A 15,953-nucleotide genomic window follows, 5' to 3' on the forward strand; every position below is an offset into this window, starting at 1 on the left:
TGCAGGCTTTGTTGTTAGGCCTCCAACCATTTTGCCTACTTTTCAACCTTTATTTATGCCCAGGGGTAGTGAGTCTTGCATGGGCCTAGTATTTCTGTGGGTTGTCTTGAATTTAAACATCATGGAGGCCATGGATTGAATGGGATTGTGCTGATTTTGCAGTGTTTTTCGATTTTTGGGCCTGTACTTGTGGCCTTTTCACCAGGGGTATTTCAGTCTAGCATGGGCCTAGTCTTTCTGTGGGCTGTCTTGAATTTAAACATCATGGAGGCCATGGATTGAATGGGATTGTGCTGATTTTGCAGTGTTTTTCGATTTTTGGGGGTGTTCATGGGGAGGGACATGCCATGTGGCTGGTGGCCATTTTGAGTGCAGCTACAGGCACTGGCCATGTGCTGGCAGGCAAGTGGCCATTTTGAATGCAGGCTTTGTTGTTAGGCCTCCAACCATTTTGCCTACTTTTCAACCTTTATTTATGCCCAGGGGTAGTGAGTCTTGCATGGGCCTAGTATTTCTGTGGGTTGTCTTGAATTTAAACATCATGGAGGCCATGGATTGAATGGGATTGTGCTGATTTTGCAGTGTTTTTCGATTTTTGGGCCTGTACTTGTGGCCTTTTCACCAGGGGTATTTCAGTCTAGCATGGGCCTAGTCTTTCTGTGGGCTGTCTTGAATTTAAACATCATGGAGGCCATGGATGGAATAGGATTGTGCTGATTTTGCAGTGTTTTTCGATTTTTGGGCCTGTACTTGTGGCCTTTTCACCAGGGGTATTTGAGTCTAGCATGGGCCTAGTCTTTCTGTGGGTTGTCTTGAATTTAAACATCATGGAGGCCATGGATTGAATGGGATTGTGCTGATTTTGCAGTGTTTTTCGATTTTTGGGGGTGTTCATGGGGAGGGACATGCCATGTGGCTGGTGGCCATTTTGAGTGCAGCTACAGGCACTGGCCATGTGCTGGCAGGCAAGTGGCCATTTTGAATGCAGGCTTTGTTGTTAGGCCTCCAACCATTTTGCCTACTTTTCAACCTTTATTTATGCCCAGGGGTAGTGAGTCTTGCATGGGCCTAGTATTTCTGTGGGTTGTCTTGAATTTAAACATCATGGAGGCCATGGATTGAATGGGATTGTGCTGATTTTGCAGTGTTTTTCGATTTTTGGGCCTGTACTTGTGGCCTTTTCACCAGGGGTATTTCAGTCTAGCATGGGCCTAGTCTTTCTGTGGGCTGTCTTGAATTTAAACATCATGGAGGCCATGGATGGAATAGGATTGTGCTGATTTTGCAGTGTTTTTCGATTTTTGGGCCTGTACTTGTGGCCTTTTCACCAGGGGTATTTGAGTCTAGCATGGGCCTAGTCTTTCTGTGGGCTGTCTTGAATTTAAACAGCATGGAGGCCATGGATGGAATAGGATTGTGCTGATTTTGCAGTGTTTTTCGATTTTTGGGCCTGTACTTGTGGCCTTTTCACCAGGGGTATTTGAGTCTAGCATGGGCCTAGTCTTTCTGTGGGTTGTCTTGAATTTAAACATCATGGAGGCCATGGATGGAATGGGATTGTGCTGATTTTGCAGTGTTTTTCGATTTTTGGGGGTGTTCATGGGGAGGGACATGCCATGTGGCTGGTGGCCATTTTGAGTGCAGCTACAGGCACTGGCCATGTGCTGGCAGGCAAGTGGCCATTTTGAATGCAGGCTTTGTTGTTAGGCCTCCAACCATTTTGCCTACTTTTCAACCTTTATTTATGCCCAGGGGTAGTGAGTCTTGCATGGGCCTAGTCTTTCTGTGGGTTGTCTTGAATTTAAACATTATGGAGGGCATGGATGGATTGGGATTGTGCTGATTTTGCAGTGTTTTTCGATTTTTTTGTGCTCTATAACTGAACTGATGTTCCTCTGTCTTCCATTTTTTTTAGGTGCACAAGACTCAAGAGAACCACCAGTGCCAGGAAGAAGTCCTGCAGCGGTGTGTGTGTGCAGCATAACGTCACGCGACGTCACGTCTGGCCTCAGACAACTCTACAATTCGTGCAACTGCGGCCTGCTGTCTGACCTGCTCTGAAGAAGATGGCCCCAAAGAAAGTTCTCCGTAGCTCCTCTAGCAAGAAAGTTGCTAGTAAGGAGCAGAAGAAGCAAGTTACCAAGGAGGCTGGTGTGCCACCCGCCACTTTTTTTGGGAGCAAAAAAAAAAGTACGCCTGCAGCAGCAGGATCTGCTGGGGACCAACCTGAGAGCAGCACCCCTGCTCCATTGGGTTCAGTGCCTCCACCACCACGCCAACTTAAGTCAAAGCCCTTGAGTGCTTCAGAGGCAGTCAGTGTACTTCTCCAATCACCATCGACCAGTGATGTTGGCTCATCGCAAGAAAGTAGCAGCAATGTCCCTGAATCAACACAGGTTGTTGTAACTCATCTGACAAGTGTTGAACAACCACAGCCGCAACAACAACACCATGTGCAAGTACACGCCCAAGTACATGTGGAAGGAGAGGCAGCAAAAGGAGATGCGCAAGCAAAGGTGCATGGACGTTCACAAGTGCCCACAATAGTTGTTCCTCCCGAAGTAGGGGCACATTTGGAAATCGACAATGAAGCTGAGGTATCATTGGAAGCCACTCCTCCTGATGATCATTCATTGTCTTCCACATCCCTAGCAAGGAAAAGATCAAGGGGGGTGTCTACATCTTCTTCAAGCCCACCTCGTTCTGGTGCAAGTGATCTGTCTTGGGAACCACAACTGCGGTCTGACAGTGAGGCAGAGGCACACCATGATCTGACACCGTTACCTAAGCGTAAAAGGAAGGTCGTCCAAAAACTCAAACCTATGGAGTGTGATGAGGCTCAACAAGAAGTGACAGATACTGCTGGTGATGAAGCCTCTCACGATGACGACGAGCCAGTCATCACAAAGGTCACTGCAGCCCCACCGGGCATGCAGCAAAGAGACATTTTGACCCTATCCCGAGAAGCTGCTGAGCGTGATGATGATGTCGGCGAGGAGGCAATGGAAATGGAATCATTAGATTTGGAGTTAAGTAGTACACCAAAACCTACCGCTTCCATATTTCTTCGCAAGAAGGTACCCACCTCGTCCTCGACCTCAATTCGTGGTGGTGAAAGTGCAAAACGTACTGAAGTTCGGCAATCCACATCCTCCACTTCATCTGTCATTAGCAGCAGGACCACCACCACCAGTATCGCCGCCTCCTCCGGCCCCCGAAGACATTTCAAGTCTCCAGTTTGGGACTTCTTTAGTGTTTGCCCAAAAAAGGAAAACGTAGCCATTTGTAGCCTTTGTAAGCTTCTAGTTAGTCGTGGTAAGCTTGGTTCTAACTATGGTACCGGAGGCCAGAGAGGTCATCTTGAGAGAGCGCACCCTGTCCAATGGTTTCCGCACCTAGAGGCGGTCAAGAAAGCCGGAATTGCACGTAATGAAAACGTTGATTTGTCATCTGCTGATGACGAGGAGGTACAAGAAGACGATTCAAACACTTCACTTACACCCAGTTCCCATGTCAGCAGCACACCCCATGGGAGCCACACTAAGAGTGTGGGAGAGAGTGAGACATCAATGCGGAAAAGTTCATCAGCGAGCGTAACTGGGTCGAAGAGATCATCATCATCCCGTAAATCATTGGTCCAGGGCAACATTAAAAAGATGTTGTTTACAGAAGCGCAATATGAACGCAACCACCCAATGACCCGTCTGTATAACACTAAGCTGGCTAAAATGCTAGCTCTGGACCTTCTCCCTTTTTCTTTTGTAGAAGGGGTTGGTTTTCTAGAATTAGTGGCAGTGCTCTGCCCTAAATGGAAGGTTCCTAGCCGGTTCTATTTTGCCCGAGTTGCGGTTCCAGCACTACATGAAGATGTTCTGAAGGTGATTGGGGCAGCTTTGCAGAAGAGTGCTGTTCACACTATACATCTGACAACAGACATGTGGACCAGTGGCGCAGGCGCTGATTACATGTGCATCACTGCACACTGGGTCTCTTTTTCAGGGGCTAAAGCAAAGCTAAACTCAGGTGTTGACACTAACATTGTTTTTAAAGGTGCTCGGAAACATGCAACACTAGCCATGTTTGGTTTGGAGAAACGTCACACAGCAGAAAACATTTTGGATGTCTTTAACACAAAGGTCCTTAACTGTCTGTCCCCACTAAAACGCAAGGTTGGTTATGTTTCCACGGACAATGGCTCCAATATAGTTAAGGCCATGAGGGACGGTTACTATTTCAGAGTGCCGTGTTTGGCGCACTGTATAAACCTGGTTGTCCAAAAATTCTTGGGTAATAAAAGCAGTGCAGCGTACAGTGTATTGGAGAACTGCCGAAAAATTTGCAAGCATTTCAGGCATTCTTTTAAGGCCCGGAAGCAGCTGAGGAGCATGCTATATCAATGTCAAATGCCAGTGAAAGCACTCATCCAGGAGGTGGTAACACGTTGGAACTCAACCTTCTACATGCTTGAGCGTCTGTATGAGCAGTATACGCAACTCGATCAATATTTCTTGAAAGAGGGTATAGAGGAGCTGAGGATGGGTGGGCCGCAATGGAACATAGTTGAAAGCCTAACACGCATGCTTCGTCCTTTTGAGGTCTTCACGCGTGCAGTCAGCAAGGAGGACTCTAATTTGGGAAAAGCTATCCCATTGTTGTACATGCTGGAGGACCAACTGAAGGAGGTGTGTTCTGTGTTTCGAAAAGATGACAAAAAGAAAGACTCTTTGCTTCTGGCTGAGCAATTATTAGAGCTCCTACAAGGTGATGAACGTCTTCAAAAGATCCACTCAGAACAGCATTACATTTGTGCTACTATTCTGGATCCACGCTACAAAAAGGCGCTGGCAGGCAGAGCATTCTTTCCTTTTGGTGATGAAGATGTTACAAAGTACAAACGTTGGCTAGCCTTGTCAGCCAAGAAGTTTGAAACAGAACGGCTGGAAATTGAAGGAAATGGCAGTACATCAGCAGGCCATCCCCAGTCAAAACAATCCACTTCTGCACCTGTGGCTGTGGCACAAGTGACCTCTCAGCCGTTAAAGACACCGGCAACCGGATCATCTGCACGAAAGACAACAGAAACATTGGAGGCTGAAGAGGATTGGCTAGCTCTGCGTGGGTTTGGTTCTCAAAAGGTCAGAGGCACAGCAAGAGCTACGCAAAGTGGAGGAACCTTGGAGGAGGACCTTGAGTCGATGGTGAAGGACTATCTGAATGACTCCACAGAGGTCTATGTTAATTCTGACCCATTGGCGTATTGGCATGGGAAAAAAGAATTGTGGCCACAGCTCACCAACCTGGCTATAAACTACTTGTCTTGCCCACTCGCAAGTGTGTCTTCTGAACGGGTTTTCAGTGCGGCTGGTGGGATTGTAACTCCCAAACGGAGCCGCCTCTCGCCCAAAAATGTGGAGAGGTTAACAATGATCAAGATGAATCAGCACCTCATACCACCAGATATAAGAGTACGAGAGAGCGTGCCGGATGAAGAGGAGGTGGCCAGCACCATAGATGAGGGAATTTCTACTCTGTCAGGTGGCACTGACCTCACCCGGGCTGAATTCGCAGAGTATGATGACGAAGCCTTATTCTTATTCCTGGACCGTGATACCGACTTCGAGCCCTGAAAATGAGACAACGAATCAATAACTTTCTTTTTCATCCTTATTCACTTTTATTCCTGTGTGTCTGTCTTTCTTTGTTGTGCACAGTTAATATAATTCAAACTTTAATCAGATAATCACAAAGACAAGCCCATCAGCAGAACTGTCTTCACTTGTTTGCTAATTTATTTGAAGGTGCCGCAGTCTGCATTCCTCAGGTTCACAAGTTCAGAAGAACATGCTCCTCTATCCTCCTCCTCCAGACTCCTATTTCCATCAAAGCAGAGGGCTGGTTTACGCCCAATGAAGAAAGACTCAGCACTTGTGGGGGTGTTGTTCTACCTCTTTGCAGGTGAGTTGACGGGTCTGGGGCCATTGCTGGGAAGCACTAAAAGTGGTTTGTGCCAAATCCGAGGCGGAAAATTTTTTGTGTTTTTGATGACTTGCTTGCCTTTGAGGTGCTCTTAGGGGGGGTTCCGTCTGTTTGTGGGTGAGTTTCGTGGTCTGAGAGCATTGCTGGGACACTCTAATCTTGATTGCATTTGCTTTTCAGGAAATCCGTCGTGCCAACCCCGACTTATGGCCTAGCTACGCAGCGCGTTTGGACCGAAGGCCCAGAAATATTGCAAGTATGAGATTTTGCTTTTGGCCTGTTTGGGGGTGTTATGCTTCTTGGCGGGTGGGTTGCCGGGTCTTGGGGCATTCCTGGGAAGGTCTAATACCGGGTAGAAGTGGTTGGGACAAAATCCAGGCCGATTTTTTTTTGGGCTATTTCAGACATTTTGCTCTATGTAGCGTTTTCGGGGGCCTGTTTGGGGGGCTTCCTGGTGTTTGTGGGTGAGTTTCGTGGTCTGGGAGCACTGCTGGGACACTCTAATCTTGATTGCATTTGCTTTTCAGGAAATCCGTCGTGCCAACCCCGACTTATGGCCTAGCTACGCAGCGCGTTTGGACCGAAGGCCCAGAAATATTGCAAGTATGAGATTTTGCTTTTGGCCTGTTTGGGGGTGTTATGCTTCTTGGCGGGTGGGTTGCCGGGTCTTGGGGCATTCCTGGGAAGGTCTAATACCGGGTAGAAGTGGTTGGGACAAAATCCAGGCCGATTTTTTTTTGGGCTATTTCTGACATTTTGCTCTATGTAGCGTTTTCGGGGGCCTGTTTGGGGGGCTTCCTGGTGTTTGTGGGTGAGTTTCGTGGTCTGGGAGCACTGCTGGGACACTCTAATCTTGATTGCATTTGCTTTTCAGGAAATCCGTCGTGCCAACCCCGACTTATGGCCTAGCTACGCAGCGCGTTTGGACCGAAGGCCCAGAAATATTGCAAGTATGAGATTTTGCTTTTGGCCTGTTTGGGGGTGTTATGCTTCTTGGCGGGTGGGTTGCCGGGTCTTGGGGCATTCCTGGGAAGGTCTAATACCGGGTAGAAGTGGTTGGGACAAAATCCAGGCCGATTTTTTTTTGGGCTATTTCAGACATTTTGCTCTATGTAGCGTTTTCGGGGGCCTGTTTGGGGGGCTTCCTGGTGTTTGCGGGTGAGTTTCGTGGTCTGGGAGCACTGCTGGGACACTCTAATCTTGATTGCATTTGCTTTTCAGGAAATCCGTCGTGCCAACCCCGACTTATGGCCTAGCTACGCAGCACGTTTGGACCGAAGGCCCAGAAATATTGCAAGTATGAGATTTTGCTTTTGGCCTGTTTGGGGGTGTTATGCTTCTTGGCGGGTGGGTTGCCGGGTCTTGGGGCATTCCTGGGAAGGTCTAATACCGGGTAGAAGTGGTTGGGACAAAATCCAGGCCGATTTTTTTTTGGGCTATTTCAGACATTTTGCTCTATGTAGCGTTTTCGGGGGCCTGTTTGGGGGGCTTCCTGGTGTTTGCGGGTGAGTTTCGTGGTCTGGGAGCACTGCTGGGACACTCTAATCTTGATTGCATTTGCTTTTCAGGAAATCCGTCGTGCCAACCCCGACTTATGGCCTAGCTACGCAGCGCGTTTGGACCGAAGGCCCAGAAATATTGCAAGTATGAGATTTTGCTTTTGGCCTGTTTGGGGGTGTTATGCTTCTTGGCGGGTGGGTTGCCGGGTCTTGGGGCATTCCTGGGAAGGTCTAATACCGGGTAGAAGTGGTTGGGACAAAATCCAGGCCGATTTTTTTTTGGGCTATTTCTGACATTTTGCTCTATGTAGCGTTTTCGGGGGCCTGTTTGGGGGGCTTCCTGGTGTTTGCGGGTGAGTTTCGTGGTGTGGGAGCACTGCTGGCTATATATACTTTACTTTGCAAGAGGTTTGAAGCAAATCCATGGTGGCTGAGGGGACTTAGGGCCTAGCTGCAGAGCGCGCGCGGAGTGATTTGGGAAATTTGTGAAAAAGTGACTAAGTCCCCATTTTTGTACTTTTGCTCTTTGGCTGTTTGGGGGTCTTCTACTCGTTTTCTCCTGGGTTGACGGCTCTGGGGCCATTGCTGGGAAGCTCTAATACCGGATAAAAGTGTTTTGGACCAAATCCCAGGCGGAATTTTTTTTGTGTTTTTGATGACTTGCTTGCCTTTGAGGTGCTCTTAGGGGGGGTTCCGTCTGTTTGCGGGTGAGTTTCGTGGTCTGGGAGCACTGCTGGGACACTCTAATCTTGATTGCATTTGCTTTTCAGGAAATCCGTCGTGCCAACCCCGACTTATGGCCTAGCTACGCAGCGCGTTTGGACCGAAGGCCCAGAAATATTGCAAGTATGAGATTTTGCTTTTGGCCTGTTTGGGGGTGTTACGCTTCTTGGCGGGTGGGTTGCCGGGTCTTGGGGCATTCCTGGGAAGGTCTAATACCGGGTAGAAGTGGTTGGGACAAAATCCGCGCGGAAAAGCCTTTAGTTTTGGCACTTTTTGTAACTTAGGGTTCGTTAGGGTTAGCCCTAGCAGCAGGATTGCATGTGTTTCGGGGTGTTCTAGATTTTTCAAACTGAGTTCTGGGGTCTTAGAGCACTCGTGAGAATGTGTAATTTTGGTTGCAAGTCATTTGAAGAAAATCCATGGTGGGAAAGGGGGGATTTGGCATAGTTAAAGAAAGCCTTTGCCACTATTCTTAACTTAGGGTTCGTTAGGGTTAGCAGTATTTCTATTGCATGTGTTTGAGTGGGGGGGATTTCGAGTCTTGGAGCGATGCTGGCTATGGCTACTTTTGCTTGGTTGCTTGCAAGTGGTTTGAATGCAATCCACGGTGGGTAATGGGTAATTAGGGTACTTCGGCCTACTTTTACTTTCAAAGTAAGTTTTGTCACCAGTTTTCTGCTAGGCCTCGTTTTTTGAGATTTGATTGGGGGTCTTCTACATTTTTGCGACTGGCTTTAGTAAGGGTCTGGGTGGGAGCACTGCTAGGAAGATCTAATTTTGTTCTAAAACACAGTTTACAGTACACCTAGCTTGAGGGGCAAGATCCGATACATTAATTTGCCCATACATCCTTCAAAAGGTGACTCAGAGTACGCACTTTCAAAAACATTGTACTGTCTACTAGGAAAAACAAATTGTGACTTTTTGCACTCCACAGCCTACATGCCTTATATTTATTTATCAGTGGTGTTGTAATATTATATCACTTCCTGTTTTTCGTTGAATAATTACAGGCCGGGTTTCAGTCTCTGCAATGGGGAAAAAAGGATGGAGTCAGGCTTCACAGTAGCGAGCCACAATTCAGCATCAGGCAGGCAGTGGACAGGGTGTCTTCTGGTGACCAACATCGATGGACGAAGCGTCGGCTGCAATGGAGGAGTGCCGCTAATAGGAGGATTTTTTTTCTGCGGGCAACTTACTTACCACTTCCAACAGGACCACTACAACCACATAGATACAGTATCCCTTGCCTTTTTCTCTGACTGTGACTGCATTTCTTGGCTCTCTCTCTGCTTCTACATTGATCCCTTAACACATCACTTAGTCCACTCCACTATCACATCTGCACCACACATAGTCATTTGTAAGTGCTCCTACGTAATTCGCAAGTCGCAGCACGCCCCAGGCCGTAGAGGACTGGGATGGCCCCAATGATGAAGCATGTCACCAAGGGGCAACCCTGGTGAGTGAGGGGACACCTAGAAAAAAAGCAATTTCTCCTTTTCTATCTACTATACCTTCTTCTTGTATGTTAGGACAGCACTTCACTGATGCCTGTCTTGTCTTCTGTTACAGGTATCCTTTCCCTGCTGACCCTACCTTTACCCATCCCACATTTTTTATTTTAGTTTGTTATTTTTCTCCCCCGCCTAATGCCTCGAACACCCTGTGTTTACACTTCTGGGTGTTGGTGACATTTGGAAGTGGAACCATATTTGCATCGACTGGATCACGGGGAGTAAACCGGACACCTTCCAGACCAACCCCATTGAGTGTTGTTGTGAATGGATTTATAGTGACCAGCAAGGCTCTCGGGTATCTGGCTACAGAGACCTTATGTTGAATATCGTTATCAATAATTCCACACAGGCCCTGTACTGTCGCATTCTTTCTTTCCACAGTTGTCGATGATATATTCTTACTCAGCTTGACAAAGAACCATTGCTAATGTGAAAGAACTTCAACCGAATTAGTAGTTATACTTTACCATTTGTTAGGCTACAATGTGGCACTGCTCTACTGTACTTCTGTCACATGCTATATTCTCAGTTGTACCGTTGAATTGCTCAGGAGGACAAACCAGATTTCATTTTCTTTTTTTTCATAGGCATGCAACTGCCACTGTGTCACAACAATAGTACCACCGCTATGAGGAAATTTTATCCGACCAAGATTGCCAACGTTATTCGGTGTTTCCCGTGGAGCCAGCCCTGGGTCTAGCCCTACTTTCAAACACAAATTACAGGTAAGATAAGCGTTTGGTGGTTTGGGGGTATAATGGAGTATTAGTACGAGAGACGAGAGACTGAAGGTAGTACTACTAAAGTCCTAGGACTCTTGGATTCACTTCACTGAGTCTGTGAGAGGCACTTAGTGTTGAAAACATTTGGGCATTTACACTTAAAGGAAGAAAATGGAACTAAACTTTCAGGAAAACAGTCAACGTTAAACCCCCACCCACCAGGCAAGCAGTAAAAAACAGGTATGCTCAGATAAAGTTTGAAAAAGTATATTTATATCCCTAACAAAATAATCTCCCGCAAGACCCTCCCTAACCCCAACGATTGTCCTTCAAAAGTCCCCAAAAACCCAACTCCCAATTCCCACCCCCCAAAAGTCTCTAAAAAAGGGGCAAGGGACACTATGGGTGGATGCTGTTCACTTTTTGGGCCAGGGCATCATGCTCCTCGCGGAGCAAGGCGAGCTCCTGCTGAAGGCGGGACACCATCAGGGTGGTGCGGCGCAGGCGTGCCTTCACTGCCTTGCAGGTGCAATGCCTGTGAGAGGCAGCTGTTGGCCTTGCTGCTCGGTGGTGGCGTTTGCCTTTGGCAGCCCGGCTCAGTCTGGGTGGACCACTGTGCTGGGTGGCAGCCCGTGGGGCCACGGAGGCCGATGCAGACGACGTTGTTGTAGTTGTCGACTGCACACTTTCCACGTCCTCCAGGGCCACCAGCCGCCGATATTCCGCAACAGTGGCCTCGATCCTCCGTTGCCGGGCCGCTCTAGCCAGCTCCTTCCTCCTTGTCCGTTTGGAAGGAGAACCTATATGAAGAAAGAAAGACATAGTCTGTAACCAATGCTCTTTTAGATTAACTCAATCATTCAGCAGAAATTTGTGTTGCAGTACAACTAGCAACTTGCAAGCGCATTACATAACTATTGAGGCCAGTATCTATCTAACCTCACACTTCTTCATCCTTGCTCTAACATTAGTGGGAGTTTAAGGAACAAAGTCTACGAGCACTGTGGACTTCCATTGGAGTCGACTATGAAAGTACACCAGTCTTATTCTTCTTCTTATCTCTTGTTTTGGAAAATTGGTACGTTATTTTCTGCAAGCCGGCATAATGCCAGCGCGGTAAACTTGCACCTGAGAAAAAGAGACGCACGCCATGAGGAGTGACCTAGACTTGCGTTGCCGTTGCGTTACTGTACCCGTCCAGTACATGCAGGTGGTGAATCTCTTACTTTTCTAGTACGGGTGGCACTGAGAATACTCTGTTACAACTCAAGGGCTACTGCTTAATTAATTTAACTTTCACCCTACAGTGGAAATGAGTACTAGAAATGGAAAATTGAAGAAGATAAATAATCTGATTATCTATCACTTCACATGGGATGTTTTTGCTTATATATGGGATGACTTTAGGTGCTTTGCTTTTTATTGAGTGACCAGTGATACATCCACACATGAATGACTGAGTACTACTAAACTTATTAAGAGAGGTAGGGAGTGGCCACCATAATAACCGGATCTATGCAGTGCTTGCAATACAAACTACTGCTACTATTTATGGTAGTATTTGGACAAAATTAAAAGTTCTTTTCCTTGCCTTTCCTACACTGGAACGGACGTGCGGGTGCAGTGTTAGTGTTACATGCTCTTCAAAGTTACACTTAGTTCATCCACTGACCGTCTACTCTCTCTAGATCATGGGTACTCACAAACTTTCTCTCAGGGGCTACATTTACAGTGTAGTTTGGGGCCGAGGGCCGCACTGGTGGGGGCGGAGTCAGAGGGGGCGGGGCTAAAGCAAAACGATAACTTGTGACCATGAGGTTGCACACAGGTCCCTGCAGCAGATGCCCTCATCCACTGAGCCACCAGACCCAGCATTTACATACATCTCTCTCCCTCCTGCTCTCCCTCCTGCCCTCCCTCCATCTCTCTCTCCCTCCTGCCCTCCCTCTCCCTCCCCCTCTGTCATCTCACTGTGTGTGTGTCTATCTGTGTCAGCCTTCAGCCCGGGTTGAGACCGCTTCCTCAACGCGCACACACAGACAACAACACCAAAGTACTTAACAGGTCTTTAAAAGACCATTAACATATTATTGAGGCTTTGTTTGTTTTAGCGCCCCTGCTTCTCCACCCTGACAATCACTGCTTGCCCGGCCCCACAGAGCAGAGGCTTAGTTCTATTTCACCTCTTTGTGGCCTTGCATCTCCACTCTGCTCTGTGGGGGCCGGGGGAGCAGTGATTGTCAGAGTGGAGATGCAGGGGCGCTAACAGGTGAAATACAAAAAAGCCTCTGCTCTGTGGGGGCCGGGGGAGCAGTGATTGTCTGCAAGGTCAGCGCACCGCCAACGAAGGCTTGCCGGGCCACCACCGGCCCGCGGGCCGTACTAGGAGTACCCCTGCTCTAGATACACATATGCTATCTAAGAGTCAGATAGTAGCATGATCCAGGTATATGGACACATACAGTTTCTGTGTCACCCACCCAGGCTGTTGTCCTTCCACCCATCATTGCTTCATCATTCACCCAGCCATGCAACTCATATTCTTGCCTTCCCAGCTAGTCTTCAATCTCAATAAGTAAGGAATATATAAGAGCTTACCTCTGGCCGCCACCACCACCGTCTCAACTCTCACAGCTGCCGCCGCCGCCTCCTCCCCTGAAGCATCGCCCGATTCGCCCTCCGCCTCGGTGTCGAGCACCACCACCTCCACACTGGCCCCGCCACCAGATGTTCCACCTACAAAGTACATTTAAGAATGTTAGAATAAAGCAGTCACTAGTATTTGGTCTAGGAATGAAGACATGTGAAAACAATGTAATTTGTGACTGTCGTTAAAGTTAAAAAAAAATGTCCCTTTTTCCAGGGAAGGTTGTCTTGCTGCACTTTTTGGCACAACTGATGAAGGCTGTTTTTTTAACACGCACCATTTTTCTCCACACAGACAGAAGATGGACTTCTAACAACAAGATCAAGTTGAAACCAGGTGAGAGCTCGGCTCGACCACAAGAAATGTCTTCAATTAATCGTCAGCACTAACCACTTTTCCATTATCAGTTAAACGTTTAGTTTTATTATGACTTCATTTTAATAAATGTGTTTACTTTTAATAAAGCTTTTAAACTTAAATACAATCTGTGTTTTTTGGTCCAGACTAGAGTGACTGAGCGAAAGGTTTTGCAATTTTTGCAAGCATGAGTCCAGATAGAACACTTCAAAAGACATTATGGACAATCCCAGAGGACTGCACTAAGTTGATAGAGCTATTGCTGACTAGAATCATGGGAGTTTCGCCAACCGTGCAATCTTAGTTAGCTACACAGACAGACTAATAAGAATAATCTAGTAATACCACAGGGAGTCATAGTAGAGGCAGGATAAGAATTTAGATACAGTCTACAAGAAGAGCAAAGACAATTTTGAAAAAAGTCAAATGAGGAACGCTAGGAAAAATAGGTACTAGTCTAAAATGAAAACTTACTGGGGCCAGCAGAGGAGCCCTCGCCTGCCCGATCCTGGCCCTGTTGATGAACAGCATCCGCCGCCTGCTGCTCCTGTGTCCTCCTCTCGCCCCTGGGGGGAGCTGACGTACAACATGAAAGAAAGAACAGAAAACATGGATGATTGTTGCTTGTCAATGTCAACCAAATCAAACATTTCAAAAGAACAATAACAAAATATTTCTGCGAAATTATATTGATTATGGTTACTTTTCATTTATATGCGGACCTGTGACTTCGAAAGTCACGTAACTCACTAAACAAAGTACTGAAACGTTCACCTAGGACTGGCAGGCAGCAGTCCGCAGGCAAGACGCAAAGTGACAGACAAACTCCATTGTGATTTCAGTCAGATCAGTGACAACACTAACAGTTGCCTGCTACATTACCAGTCATTTAAATAGTCAAACTATCAATCCACCGCCACTATTTTTCTTATTGTCAGGGTTACAAAGGAAGGGGCAGATTTAAGCCCTTGCGGCTCTTTTGCGCCGTTCTTGCGTGACTTTTGTGACGCAGCAGCTAAACAAAAAAGGGCGCCATGGTGCGGCGTATAATATTATAACAACGTGACGCATTTGGGAGATGCATCCCGTTATAAAGCCCTGCGCCATCAGGGGGCGTTCCGGCGCAAGGGAGGGCATTCCTGCGCTGGAACACATCCTAATAGTGGCTGAGGGAAATCTACAAAATATCAATCAGTCACCTTTAGGACAATGATGCGTCACACAAACCCTGCACCTGCTTGAAGCAGACGTACGGCTTGACCCAGCATTGGGGAGATAGGGTACCCCAGAGCATTGATGGAGCTGCGCCATCGTTGCGACGCAACTCCAGCAGTAAAGCTTCGGTGACGTTTTGGGCCCATGGTGCGCCGCATTGCAAATACGGCGCACCATGTTTGGTGGTGGTAGCGGGCCGCACAATTAATGGCGCATCCCTGCTACTTTGCAGGGATGCGACGGTAATTGCAATTCTGCCCCTTAGGGGCATACTTACTTACGCGTTCTGGCGCATCTCCAGAGATGCGCCAGATCAAATGCGTCACGCAAAACTACCCTTGCGACACGGCAGATGTGCCTCATTTACAATGCGGCGCGCCCTGGCGCAAGGGTAGGCACTTGCGTGAGGCATCTCGTCACGTAAGAGCGGCGCATCGCTGGAGTCACGTCGCCAACGCAATGCAACTCCAGTAATGCTCAGGGCCACCCAATACTTAACATGCTGTGTCAGTCCTTTCGCCTGCTTCGAGCAGACATAAGGAATTGAATTGACGTAGCAGCGTCGCAGAAGTGCCTGCGTTAAATCTTGTACATTTCACGCAGGCAATTTTGCGAGGCGCACAGCCGCTGGACCGCGGCGCCCACCCTGCGTACTAGGAACGCACCCATTGTGGTGCAGGCCCATGGCTTTATAACATGACGCATCTCCTAGATGCGTCATGCTGTAAATGACTCGCAGGGATGCGGCACGTTTACGCCGCTGTTGCGTCACGCAAGGCAACGTAAACGTGGCGCAAGGGGCTTGTAAATGTAATCTGCCCCCTAGTGTCTAGCATTACGCAGTTCTGTAAAGTACACTCATACATAATAGTTACTCAGGCCAATGAGACCACGAAATAGAAAACAAATAAGCATAGTAGCAACGCCACTGAGAAGGAGAGCAGTGCACCTGAAATGCACAGAAGATTTTGAAATATAATTTAACTACAATGTAATCGTCATCAGCGGCATTATTGGCTTGCTCCATGTAAAAAACAAATATTTGCAATACAACAACACAGAGCAGGAGAAAACATCATAGTAGTGAGTGATTAAATGGCTACTACTACTCACCAAGCCCGGGGATCTCCAAGCCGAGCTGGTCCAGCAGGTCGCGCTCGCGGTCCAGGAGGTCCGTCCAGCGATGGGGGACCTGGCTGTAGGTGCGCTGGACCCCGTAGAGGTGGGATATGGCCCAGCACACCTTCTCCCACCGCTTCCGGCGCTCCCGCATGTTGTACCCGCCGGCCGCGAT

This window comes from Lissotriton vulgaris, chromosome 6 (assembly GCF_964263255.1).
Source record: "Lissotriton vulgaris chromosome 6, aLisVul1.2, whole genome shotgun sequence".
Taxonomy (NCBI): domain Eukaryota; kingdom Metazoa; phylum Chordata; class Amphibia; order Caudata; family Salamandridae; genus Lissotriton; species Lissotriton vulgaris.